Below are 13,882 nucleotides of genomic sequence, written 5' to 3' on the forward strand. Positions count from 1 at the left end.
CGCCAATCGGAAGGCTCGGAGGACAACGGGGCCCCAGAGGGGGAATTTCCGCGTTCTGGGCGGGGCGCAGGCGGGGTTGGGGGGGCGCCGTACTCTCCGCACTACCTTCTCCGTTTGCTACCCTGAGGATCCCTGGCTCCTTAGCGTCTGTGCGCCTAGCAGGGACCCGCTGCTCGGAACCCCGTCTCAGCGGCTCTTCCGCAGCTGGGCCTGGACGCTTTGCTGCCTCCTTGGCCCTGAAGGGCTCCTGTGCACTTAAACTTTGGTAAGTCTTTCCTGCCTAGGGGTGTGGACTCGTCGCGCGGGAGCCGGGAGAGCAGAAAGCTCTCCTCTCACTTTTGGATGTGTTTTTCAGGGATCTTACCTTAAGGTTCTTCCTTATTCCTAGGGCAATCTCTTCCATTCCCATGGCTTCCGTCACCTACTTCGTGCTGACCATTCACAACCCAGCCAGCTACATGAAAGAGCTCTTCAAATGATTGTCCTAATGTGAATGTTCCTTTTAATGATCTCAAGTTCATCTCATCTAGAAGATGAGATGACCAGGCCAGAAAACTTGAGGATCCTTCTAGAGTTCTTTTACTTGCCAATCCACTTTACTGGTTTCTCCCCATTATTTTCGTTTTTGGTGGTGGTGAAGGGCTTTTTATTGTGGTAAACATGCGTAACGTTTATTACTTTAATAATTTATAAGTGTGAATCAATCTGTCGTTTATATGAGCGTTTATTTCAGGGCTTTTCTATTATAGTTCATTGGTCTGTATGTCTGTCCTTATGTAATACTTCTCTGTCTTAATTGCTATAGCTTTGTAATATGTTTTGAAGTCTGGAAGTGTAAGTCCTCCAACTTTAATCTTCGTTTTCAAGGTTGTTTCGGTCTTTCCGGGCCTTTTGGAATTCCATGTGAATTCGACAATTGGCTTTCCCATTTCTTTGCAAAAAAGATTTTGGAATAGGGATTGTGAATCTGTAGGTCTCTTTGGGTAGTACTGTATCGACATATTACCAATTTTAAGTGTTCCTGTCCATGAACATAGAAGGTTTTTCCATTTATTTGGGCCTTTCATAATTTCGTTCAGCAGTGTTTTCTGGTTTTCGACATATTTAATACATTTAGATGTTATTTTGAATGGAATTGCTTTCGTAATTTTCTTTTCATATTGTTCATTGCAGATGTATAGAAACAATTGATTTTTGAATGTTGGTCTTATACCCAACAACTTTGCTGAATTTCTTTATTAGCTGTAGTAGCGCTCCTGGATTTTGGGGAATTTTTTAAATAAGTAAGATAGTGCTGTCTGAATAGAGATCTTATACCGCTTTCTTTCCAATTTGGATACTTTTAATTTTTCTTGTCTAATGGCTCTGGCTAAAACGTCCAGTACAGTGAACAGCAGCAGTGAAAGTGGGAATCCTTGTCTTATTCCTGATGTTAGGGGTAAAGTTTTAAGATATTCAATGATCTTAAATCATTGAATATGATGTTAGCTGTGGGTTTTTCATAAGTGCCTTTATTATGTTGAGGAATTTTATCTCCTTTCTTAAAGGGTATTGGGTCCTGTGAAATGCCTTTTCTACGTCAGTTAAGATAATCATGTGTTTTTCCCTTTGTCCTATTGATGTGCTGTAATACATTGATATGTTGAACCCTTGCATTCTTGGGAAGAATCCCACTAGTTCATGGTGAATAATTATTTTAATATCCTGTTGGATCGAATTTGTTTATATTTTGTTGAGAATTTTTGCATCTATATTCATAATGGATATTGGTCTATAATATTCTTTACTAGTGATGTATTTATATGGTGTTGCTATCAGGGTAATGCTGGCCTCATAGAAGGTGTAAGGAAGCTTTCCCTCTTCAATTTTACAAAAGTTTGGGAAGGACTGTTGTTAATTCTTCCTTAAAAGTATAATAGAATTCACTGATAAAGCAATCTGCTGCAGGACTATCGACCTCCTGGGCACAAACAACCTACTTCAGCCTCCCAATTAGCTGGGACTACGTGTGCCTGCCACCATACCCGGCTAATTTTTATACTTTTTATAGAGACAGGTTTTCAGCATTTGCCCAGGCTGATCTTGAACTCCAGAGTTCAAGTGATCTGCCCTCCCAGAATACTGGGAATACATGTGTGAGTCACTGCTCCCAGCGTTTCCCTCTTTTTAATGTAGTTATTTACACCTCTAAATTTCCCTCTGATCACTGGTTTTACTACAGCTAGTAAGTTTTTTGTATGTTGTATTATTTTCATTCATTTCTAAGTATTTTTTAATTTCTTCTTTGACCCAGTGGTTAAGAGTGTTGTTTAACTTCCAGATATTTGTGAATTTTCCAGTGTTCCTTCTGTTATTAATATCTAACTTCCTCTATGTGGTCCGAGAAGATACTTTGTATGACATCTATCTTGTAAAATATTAGGAAACTTGAATGGTGGCCTAACATATAGTCTGGTGAATGCCTCATGTGCTTTAGAGAAGAATATGTATTCTGCTCTTTCTGGGTGGAATGTTCTGTATTATGTCTTTTAAGTATAGTTGGTTTATTATGATGATCAGGTCCTCTGTTTCCTCATTTATCTTCTGATTCTTCTCCCCATTATTGAAAATGAGGTATTGTAGTCTCCCACTACTATTGTAGAACTGTTTATTTCTCCTTTTAATTCTGTCCATTTTTGCTTCACATATTTTGAGAGTCTGTTACTAGGTATGTAAATGCCTGTAATTTTTTATATAATCTTATTGTAATGAGCCTTTTATTAATATATAATGCCTTTCTTTGTCTTTTGTAACCTTTTTTAATTTTAAAATCTATTTCGTCTAATCATAGTGTGACCACATCAGCTCTTTTTCAGTAACATTTGCATGTTATATATTTTTCCCTTAAATTATTATTATTATTATTTTCTGAAACAGAGTCTTGCTTTGTTGCCCAGGCTGAAGTACAGTGGTGGGATCTTGGCTGACTGCAACATCCACCTCCTGAGTTCAAGCGATTCTCCCGCCTCATCCTCCTGAGTAACTGGGATTACAGGCGTGCACCACCATGCCCAGATAATTTTTGTATTTTTAGTAGAAACGGACTTTCACCATGTTGGTCAGGCTGGTCTCAAACTCCTGACCTCGTTATCCAACCGCCTCAGCCTCCCAAAGTGCTGGGATTACAGGGATAAGCCACTGCACCCAGCCCTTTCTCCTTAAATTATTGAAACTTTTTTTTTGTAGAGACCGGGCCTTGCTGTGTTCCTCAGGCTGGTCTTGAACTCCTGGCCTCAAGCTATCATTGGTCTCCCAAAGTGCTGGGACTGCAGGTGTGAGCCACTGTACCTGGCCCTTTTTCTAATCTTTTATGTTCAAGCTATTTATGTTTTTGGATGTCAAGTAATTCTCTTGTAGACAGCATTTAATTAAATCATATGGATTGTGTGTGTTTTTAAAATTATTTTGCCCATTCTTTTTTTAAATTAAATATATTGTTAGAGACTGGCTCTCACTCTGTTGCCCAGGCTGGATTATAGTGGCACGATCATAGCTCAATGAAGCCTCAAACTCCTGAGCTCAAGTGGTCCTCTCTCCTCTGCCTCCCAAGTAGCTGGGACTACAGGTGTGCAGCACCACACTTGACTCCTTTCTTTTCTTTTTTTGAGACAGAGTCTCATTCTGTCACCCAGGCTGGAGTACACTGGTGCAGTCTTGGCCCACTGCAGTCTCTGCCTGAGTTCAAGTAATTCTCTTGCTTTAGCCTCCTGAGTACCTGGGACCACAGGTATGTGGTCCCATCCAGCGATCCGCTTGCCTTGGCCTCCCAAAGTGCTGGGATTACAGGCATAGGTCACTGCGCCCGCCCTTGACACTTTTCTGTCTTTAGATGGGAGAGTTTAAACCATTTAGATTTAAAGTAATTATTAATAAAGAGGTATTTATATCTGTCACTTTTCTATTTGTGTTTTATATGCTTTTTAAAAATTCTCATTTTCTTCATTACTGCTTTTCTGTTTAGCGTTTAGTTGGTGTTTTAATCATAAAACATTTGATTCCCTCTCCTTTTCTTTTGTATATATTATATAGATATTTTCTTGGTGGTTACCATGGGCGTTACACTCAACATCCAAAAGTTATAAAAATCTAATTTGAATTGATACCAATTAACTTCAGTAGCATACAAAAACTGTTCATGTAAAGCTAAACCTTTTCCTTTCTGCTACTGATGTCACAGATAACACTTTATACATTTTATATTCAACAACATAAGTTTTTTTATGTGTTTAATTTTTTTCTTTTTTTAATTGCATTTTAGGTTTTGAGGTACATGTGAAGAACATGCAAGACTGTTGCATAGGTACACATGTGGCAGTGTGATTTGCTGCCTTCTTCCCCTTCATCTATATCTGGCATTTCTCTCCATGCTATCTTTCCCCAACTCCCCACCCCTCACTGTTCCTCCCCTATTTCCCCCCAACTCACCCCAGTGTGTAGTGCTCCCCTCCCTGTGTCCATGTTCTCATTATTCAACACCCGCCTATGAGTGAGAACATGCAGTGTTTGATTTTCTGTTCTTGTGTCAGTTTGCTGAGAATGATGGTTTCCAGGTTCATCCATGTCCTTACAAAGGACACGAACTCATCGTTTTTGATGGCTGCATAATATTCCATGGTATATATGTGCCACATTTTCCCTGTCCAGTCTATCATTGATGGGCATTTGGGTTGGTTCCAGGTCTTTGCTATTGTAAACTGTGCTGCAATGAACATTCGTGTGCATGTGTCCTTATAGTAGAACGATTTATAATCCTTTGGATATATACCCAGTAATGGGATTGCTGGGTCAAATGGAATTTCTATTTCTAGGACCTTGAGGAACTGCCACACTGTATTCCACAATGGTTGAACTAATTTACACTCCCACCAGCAGTGTAAAAGTGTTCCTATTTCTCCACATCCTCTCCAGCATCTGTTGTCTCCAGATTTTTTAATGATCGCCATTCTAACTGGTGTGAGATGGTATCTCAATGTAGTTTTGATTTGCATTTCTCTAATGACCAGTGATGATGAGTATTTTTTTCATATGTTTGTTGACTTCATCAATGTCTTCTTTTGTAAAGCGTCTGTTCATATCTATCGCCCATTTTTGAATGGGCTTGTTTGTTTTTTTTTTTGTAAATCTGTTTTAGTTCTTTGTAAATTCTGGATATCAGCCCATTGTCAGATGGGTAACCTGCAAAAACTTTTTCCCATTCTGTTGGTTGCCGATTCACTCTAATGCCTGTTTCTTTTGCCATGCAGAAGCTGTGGAGTTTGATTAGGTCCCATTTGTCTATTTTGACTTTTGTTGCCAGCGCTTTTGGTGTTTTGGTCATGAAGTCCTTGCCTACGCCTATGTCCTGAATGGTTTTGCCTAGATTTTCTTCTAGGGTTTTTATGGTGTTTTGTCTTATGTTTAAGTCCTTAATCCATATGGAGTTAATATTAGTGTAAGGTGTCAGGAAGGGGTCCATTTTCTGCTTTCTGCACATGGCTAGCCGGTTTTCCCAACACCATTTATTAAACAGGGAATCCTTTCCCCATTGTTTGTTTTTGTCAGGTCTGTCACAGATCAGATGGTTGTAGATATGTTGTTTTGCCTCCAATGCCTCTGTTTTCTTCCATTGGTCTATATCTCTGTTTTGGTATCAGTACCATGCTGTTTTGATTACAGTAGCCTTGTAGTATAGTTTGAAGTCCAGTAGTGATGCCTCCTGCTTTGTTCTTTTTGCTTAGAATTGACTTGACTATGTGGGCTCTCTTTTGGTTCCATATGAAGTTTAAGGTGGTTTTTTTCCATTTCTGCGAAGAAGGTCATTGGTAGCTTGATGGGGATGGCATTGAAACTGTAAATTACTTTGGGCAGTATGGCCATTTTCATGATATTGATTCTTCCTAACCATGAACATGCAATGTTTCTCCATCTGTTTGTGTCCTCTCTTATTTCATTGAGCAGTGGTTTGTAGTTCTCCTTGAAGAGGTCATTTACATTCCTTGTTAGTTGTATTCCTAGGTATTTTATTCTCTTCATAGCAATTGTGAATGGCAGTTTGTTCTTGATTTGGCTCTCTTTAAGTCTGTTATTGGTGTATAGGAATGCTTGTGATTTTTGCACATTGATTTTGTATCCTGAGACTTTGCTGAAGTTGCCTATCAGTTTCAGGAGTTTTTGAGCTGAGACGATGGGGTCTTCTAGATATACTACCATGTTGTCTGCAAATAGACACAATTTGACTTTCTCCTTTCCTATTTGAATACCCTTTATTTCTTTTTCTTGCCTGATTGCTCTGGCTAGAACTTCCAGGACTATATTGAATAGGAGTGGTGAGAGAGGGCATCCTTGTCTAGTGCTGGATTTCAAAGGGAATGCTTCCAGTTTTTGCCCATTCAGTATGATATTGGCTGTTGGTTTGTCATAAATAGCTTTTATTATTTTGAGATACGTTCCATCAATACCTAGTTTATTGAGGCTTTTTAGCATAAAGTGCTGTTGAATTTTGTCAAAGGCCTTCTCTGCATCAATTGAGATAATCATGTGGTTTTTGTTTTTGTTTCTGTTTATGTGGTGAATTATGTTTATAGACTTGCGTATGTTGAACCAGCCTTGCATCCCCGGGATGTATCCTACTTGATCATGATGGATAAGCTTTTTGATGTGCTGTTGCAATTGGCTTGCTAGTATTTTATTGAAAATTTTTGCATCTATGTTCATCATGGATATTGACCTGCAGTTTTCTTTTCCTGTTGAGTCTCTGCCAGGTTTTGGTGTCAGGATGATGTTGGTCTCATAAAATGATTTGGGAAGGATTCCCTCTTTTTGGATTCCTTGAAATAGTTTCAGAAGGAATGATACCAGCTCCTCTTTGTATGTCTGGTAGAATTTGGCTGTGAACCCATCTGGACCTGGGCATTTTTTGGGTGGTAGGCTCTTAATTGCTGCCTTAACTTCAGACCTTGTTATTGGTCTATTCAGCGTTTCGACCTCTTCCTGGTTTAGACTTGGGAGGAGGTAAGTGACCAGGAATTTATCCATGTCTTCCAGGTTTACTCGTTTATGTGCATAGAGTTGTTTGTAATAATCTCTGATGATGGTTTGAATTTCTGTGGAATTTTTGGTGATATCCCCATTATCGTTTTTTATTGTATCTATTTGGTTATTCTCTCTTTCCTTTTTTTATTAATCTGGCTAGTGGTCTGTCTATTTTGTTGATCTTTTTAAAAAACCAGCTCCTGAATTTATTGATTTATTGAAGGGTTTTTTGTGTCTCTATCTCCTTCAGTTCTGCTCTGATCTTAGTTATTTCCTGTCTTCTGCTAGGTTTTGAGTTTTTTTTTTATCTTGCTCCTCTAGCTCTATGAATTTTGATGATAGGGTGTCAATTTTAGATCTCTCCTTGCTTTTCATGTGGGCACTTATTGCTATATATTTTCCTCTAGAGACTGCTTTAAATGAATCCCAGAGATTCTGGTATGTTGTGTCTTCGTTCTCGTTGGTTTTAAAGAACATCTTTATTTTTGCCTTCATTTCATTGTTTATCCAGTCAACATTCAAGAGTCAGTTGTTCAGTTTCCATCAAGCTGTGCAGTTCTGAGTTAGTTTCTGAATTATGAGTTCTAACTTGATTGCACTGTGGTCTCAGAGACTGTTTGTTATGATTTCAGTTGTTTTGCATTTGCTGAGGAGTGATTTACCTCCAATTACACGGTCAATTTTAGAGTAGGTGTGATGTGCTGAGAAGAATGTATATTCTGTGGATTTGGGGTGGAGAGTTCTGTAAATGTCTATCAGGTTTGCTTGTTTCAAGTGTGAGTTCAAGCCCTGGATATCCTTGTTAATTTTCTGTCTGGTTGATCTGTCTAATATTGACAGTGGAGTGTTAAAGTCTCCCACTATTATTGTGTGGAAGTCTAAGTCTCTTTGTAAGTCATTAAGAACTTGCCTTATATGTCTGGGTGCTCCTTTATTGGGTGTGTATATATTTAGGATCATTAGCTCTTCTTGTTGCATTGATCCTTTTACCATTACGTAATGTCCTTCTTTGTCTCTTTTGATCTTTGTTGCTTTAAAGTCTATTTTATCAGAGACGAGAATTGCAACTCCTATTTATTGCTCTCCATTTGCTTGGTAAATCTTCCTCCATCCTTTTATTTTGAGCCTTTGTATATCCTTGCATGTGAGATGGGTTTCCTGGATACAGCACACCGATGGGTTTTGGCTTTTTATCCAGTTTGCCAGTCTGGGTCTTTTGATTGGGGCATTTAGTCCATTTACATTTAGGGTTAATATTGTTATGTGTGAATTTGATACTGACATTTTGATGCTAGCTGGCTGTTTTGCCCATTAGTTGATGCAGATTCTTCATTTTGTTGATGCTCTTTACCATTTGGTATGTTTTTGGAGCGGCTGGTACTAGTTGTTCCTTTCTATGTGTAGTGCCTCTTTTGGGAGCTCTTGTAAAGCAGGCCTGGTGGTGATGAAATCACCTTTGCTTGTTCACAAAGTATTTTATTTTTCCTTCACTTATGAAGCTTAGTTTGACTGGATATGAAATTCTTGATTGAAAGTTCTTTTCTTTAAGGATGTTTAATATTGACCCCCACTCTCTTCTGGCTTGTAAGGTTTCTGCTGAGAGAACTGCTGTTGAGTCTGATGGGCTTCCCTTTGTGGTAACCCGTCCTATCTCTCTGGCTGCCCTTAACATTTTCTCCTTCATTTCAATGCTGGTGAATCTGACGATTATGTGCCTTGGGGTTGCTCTTCTTGAGGAATACCTTTGGGGTGTTCTCTGTATTTCCTGGACTTGAATATTGGTCTGCCTTGCTAGGTTGGGGAAGTTTTCCCGGGTAATATCCTGAAGGGTATTTTCCAGCTTGGATTCATTCTGTTTGTCACATTCAGGTATACCTATCAAACGTAGATAAGGTCTTTTCACATAGTCCCATATTTCTTGGAGACTTTGTTCATTCCTTTTTACGCTCTTTTTCCTCTGATCTTGCCTTCTCATTTTATTTCATTGAGTTGATCCTCATTCTCTGATATCCTTTCTTCTGCTTGGTCAATTCGGCTGTTGTGCATGGTTCGTGAAATTCTCATGTTGCGTTTTTCAGCTCCATCAATTCACTTATTTTCGTCTCTAAGTTGTCTATTCTCGTTAGCATTTCGTCAAATCTTTTTTCAGGGTTCTTAGTTTCTTTGCATTGGGTTAGAACATGTTCTTATAGCTCACAGAAGTTTCTTATCACCTGCCTTCTGAAGCCTGATTCTGTCATTTCATCACACTCATTATCCATCCAGCCTTATTCCCTTGCTGGTGAGGAGTTATCATCCCTTGTAGGAGGAGAGGTGTTCTGGTTTCGGGTGTTTTCATCCTTTTTGCGCTGGTTTCTTCCCATCTTTGTGGATTTATCCACCTGTTGTCTTTGTAGTTGCTGACTTTCAGATTGCATCTCTGCTTGGATGTCCAGTCTGTTGATGATGAAGTTATTTCTGTTTCTTAGTTTTCCTTCTAACAGTCTGGCCCCTCTGCTGAGGTCCACTCCAGGCCTTGCTTGCATGGGGATCACCTGCAGCAGCTGCAGAACAGTAAGGGTTGCTACCAGTTTCTTCTTCTGCTATCTTTGTCCCAGAAAGATACTCACCAAATGTCAGTCTGATCTCTCCTTTATGAGGTGACTCTGGATATACGGGGGTCAGGGAGCTGCTTGATGAGACAGTCTTTCCTTTATGGGAGCTCAAGTGCTGAGCTGTGAGCTCCATTGTTCATTCAGAGCTGCTGGGCAAGTACATTTAAGTCTGCTAAAGCAGAACTCATACCCCCTTTTTTTTCCTAAGTGTTCTGTCCCAGGGAGTTAGGGCTTTACGAGTTTCCGTTGTGCTGCTGTCTTCTTTTCAGGGCTGCCCTGCCCAGTAAGGAGGCAGCCTAGTCACTGTCTGCCTGCAGAGGCTTTGCTGAGCTGCTGTGGGCTCCACCCAGCTGCCGTGTGACCTTCCCTGCATTCCTGTTTATATGGGTGTAGTTAGAAGTGCCTCGGCAATGGTGGCCCACCTTTGTAATGTCGGACTCTCTCTGTAATGGTGTAAAGAAATGCATTTCTTTAGCATTTCTTGAACGGCAGGAATGCTGGTGGTAACAAACTCCGTTGGTGTCTTTATTAGGGAATGTCTTAACTTCACCCTCATTTTTGAAGGACAATTTTGCCAAATACAGAATTTTCCATGACCTTTTTTTTTCCCCAGCCTCTGGGGTTTCATGTGGTAATCTTATTGGCTGATAATTTTATTACAATTCTTTGTATGGGACAAGTTGCTCATCTCTGGCTACTTTCAGGATTCAATTTTGTTTGCCTTTTGACAGCTTAATTATAATATATTTGGTGGTTTCTTAGTATTTCCTATCAGGAGTCTGATGAGCTTCTTGGATTTGTACATCATGCTGTTCATGAAGTTTGGAGAGTTTGGAGCATTATTTCTTGAAATATTGTTTCTGACCTTTCTTCTTCTTTGGAACTCCCACAATTCATTATGCTTGTCCTCCTGATGGTATCCCACAGGGTCCCTTAGGTTTTATTTACTGTTCGTTTTTCTTCATTCTTTTTTCTTTCTGTTCTTCAGATGGAGTAGGAGTCACAAAGAATCCACCTCTCAACCTAGACAACAATTGTACCAGCAGCAACTCTCTGAAGTAACTATGTTGGAACTCTGGAGTCTGTTCAAATGCTTGCATCTTCCAAGGGAGAGCTTGGCTGGTAAATAGAGGTTAATTTCAGTCTATGTCAGCTTTTAGTGTGCTAGCAGCTATTCATTCAGTGTTACTTAACCCTGTAGCAGGCAGCTGTGTCCACATTCCTGGTGTGGCTTGCTGGGGGCTGGGTGGGCAAGAAAAACTTTATCCTCCAAATATTGGCTATCTACACACTGGTTGCTGATGACTGAGGTGCAGCTGCAAAGGATGGTTGCCACTGACTTGACACCCTCCCCCTAGCAGCTGAACCTGCTTCGAAGGGTTTTAAAGGAATAGCCACTTGTGTTCGTTTGCTTCCCTCTGACCCCATTTATGAGTCAGATAATGAAGGATTAGGATATTCAAAGGCAATCACTTAGGTAAGGGAAAGTAGAAGCTACTGCATATAACCAGGGAAGGAAACAGGCTAAGAAAAGACCTGAGAAAACCTTAAGCTTTCACCTTAAACTGATCCCGATCCCCAGCACAGTCACAGTTATAAAAGCCTAGCAAAAATGGGGGCAGAAGGAGAATCTTATTTTCAGAGTCACCACATTGTAAGATTCAAATGTTCAATTTTCAACAACAAAAAAATCATAAGGATTTAAAGTGAAGCCAGATGTGGTGGCATGTGCTTGTAGTTCCATTTACTTGGTTGTTACTGGGCAATTTAGTGAGACCCCACCTCTAGTTGAAAAATAAAATTAAAAAAAAATATCACCAGACATACAAAGAAACAGGAAAATATGGTCTATTCAGAAGAACAAAATAAATCAACTCAAACTATTCCCAAAGAAGTCGAGATAGATATCTGACTTAATAGACAAAGACTTTAAAACAACTATTTTGAAGTTGCTCAAAGAACTAAAGGGGCTGGGCACAGTGGCTTATGCCTGTAATCCTAGCACTTTGGGAGGCAGAGGTGGGTGGATCACCTGAGGTCAGGAGTTTGAGACCAGCCTGGCCAACATGGTGAAACCCCATCTCTACTAAAATACAAAAATTAGCTGGGTGTGGTGGCATGTGCCTATAATCCCAGCTACTCAAGAGGCTGAGGCAAAAGAATTGCTTGAATCTGGGAGGTGGGTGTTGTAGTGAGCTGTGCTTGTGCCACTGCACATCAGCAAGACTCCATCTCCAAAAATAAAAAAAGAAGACATGAATGAAGAGTCTGGAAAATAATGTATGAATAAAAGGAATTATAAAAAGGAGCTGAAATGAAATTCTGGAGTTGAAAGGTACAGTAACTGAAATATTTACAGAGAGGGGTTCAAAATCAGATTTGAATGAGCTGAAGAAAGAATCAGCAAATTTGAATATATTTCTTTGTAAAATACCCGTGGAACCCTGTTCACCTTTTTTTTCCCCTGCTTCCTTAGCTTAAGCTGTTAGGCAGCCTCCAAAGTATTCAGCCTCCTCTTTTCCCTGCTGTAGTTTTACTAGAGTGATCTTTTTTAAAAACCCAAATCTAGAATTGTCACTGTCCTTTAAAATATCCAAGGGCACCCATGTGTCTATAGAGTGAACTTCAGTTTCCTTATTTTATCATTCAAGGACCTTCCCATTCTGGCTCCAGCCTACTATATTGCTTCATTTCACACCAGCCTTATATTCCATTCATATATTATAACCACATTTTCTTGGAAATAGAGCCACTTACTAACAAAAGTTGAGCATATTTGGAAACCAAAATTCATTGTCTGTGAATGGGATATAAGAATATATAGCAATAGTAGGCATTGCAACAGACTAAAGTTTGTTTTTAAAATGGATTAGATGATAAAAACAACATGTATATCATCACTAATCCAGTGGCCAATATTTGCATCACCCTATTAGATATAATAAATGTTGTATTTATTGTAGATATAATGTTAATGTATCTAACAACATTAACATCTAACGTATGTTAGATTCATAACATCGTATGTAATGTAATGAAACATGAAGTATAGAATGTCAGTTTTGAGGTATACTAGTCTGGTATGTTTGACTTAAATCCAGTGAGTCTTCAATATAGCTTTTTTGTTCAAGAAGTAAAGGGCTTGTACGAACAAGCACAATGACTTCATGAGGAAGCAACCACTCAGATAAAAACGTTTTACACTTCAAGTGGCCTGATTTCTGCAGTGAACAAGAATATTTTAATTTTTTTTAAGTGCCATAATTAAAAAGTCAAAGGACATAACCAGGTGGAATGTATGGTCCTGAATTGGACACTGATTTGGGAATACTGGTTGTAGAAAAATATAATTCGGTCAACAGAATATTTTATTGTAGTTAGGTATTATATAAGAGGTTCCTGTAATATTACTGATTGAAGAAAGCCAACTGTAAAAATACCTTTAGGTTGACAGAAAATGTGAATGTGATCTAGGAATTAGATGAGAAGAAATATGCTGAAATAAGGCAGATATTTTTAATTGAAGAAGGGAGATTACTAAAGTGATCTTACTTTGAAAAATAAATACACTCGTAAGGATATACTTTAAAGTATTAACATTGGCGCTGGGAATGCCATTTTTTTTGTTTTTCATTAAAACATACAGGCAGGCTCTCACTATGTTACTCAGGCTGGTCTCAAACTCCTGTGCTCAAGCCATCCTCCCGCCTCAGCCCCCCAAAGTGTTAAAACTACAGGCATGAGCCACCACACCTAGCCTTTTTTATTAAAATTTTTTTTAATGTAATGTTTTCTTTTTAATTTTAGCTTGTCTTTATTTTCCGTTTTTCTCCAAGGCATATATTGTACTGATTGTATAGTACAAATTTATTTTAAAATATATGTTAAGATTTACATAAATATTTGGGGTGTACATCAATCAAGAAATACATGAAAGTATGGGCACCAAAACATTAAAAATGGTTTTGTTAGTTCAGGGGATTTTACTTTCTCCCTAATATTTTATTCTTTGAATATCTTGAAATGGATGTTTTGTAACTATATAAGGAGAAAGGAAGCAAAACTATTTTCCTGCAGGGTACAGCCACATCTATTGTATTAGACAAATCACAGAGGGATTGCAACAGAACACAGGTTTTTCTTACTGTTTTTTCTCTGGTTGATTGGAATACATTATCCACCAGAAAACACTGTAGATGACTCATCCACCAGGAAAAGAGCATATGCCAGTCGGAATA

The 13,882-nt window shown here is 38.9% G+C and overlaps 1 protein-coding gene across 6 annotated transcripts in view; it reads left to right on the forward strand.

Annotated features, from left to right (window-relative positions):
• The first annotated feature begins 72 nt into the window (after nt 1–72).
• The window catches only part of RABGAP1 (RAB GTPase activating protein 1), a 181,766-nt gene continuing 167,956 nt past the window's right edge, over nt 73–13,882 (forward strand). For 2 of the 6 annotated variants that reach the window (XM_078375643.1, XM_017975994.4), the window contains exons 1-2: nt 73–265; nt 10,633–10,766. The gene's annotated coding sequence lies outside the window, so the exon portion shown is untranslated. Of the gene's footprint in view, nt 4,340–10,632; nt 10,777–13,882 lie in introns of all 6 variants that reach the window. The other 4 variants (XM_078375647.1, XM_054236683.2, XM_078375632.1 and 1 more) reach the window with 3 other exon arrangements.

The sequence above is a fragment of the Callithrix jacchus genome, chromosome 1 (assembly GCF_049354715.1).
Source record: "Callithrix jacchus isolate 240 chromosome 1, calJac240_pri, whole genome shotgun sequence".
Lineage (NCBI taxonomy): Eukaryota > Metazoa > Chordata > Mammalia > Primates > Cebidae > Callithrix > Callithrix jacchus.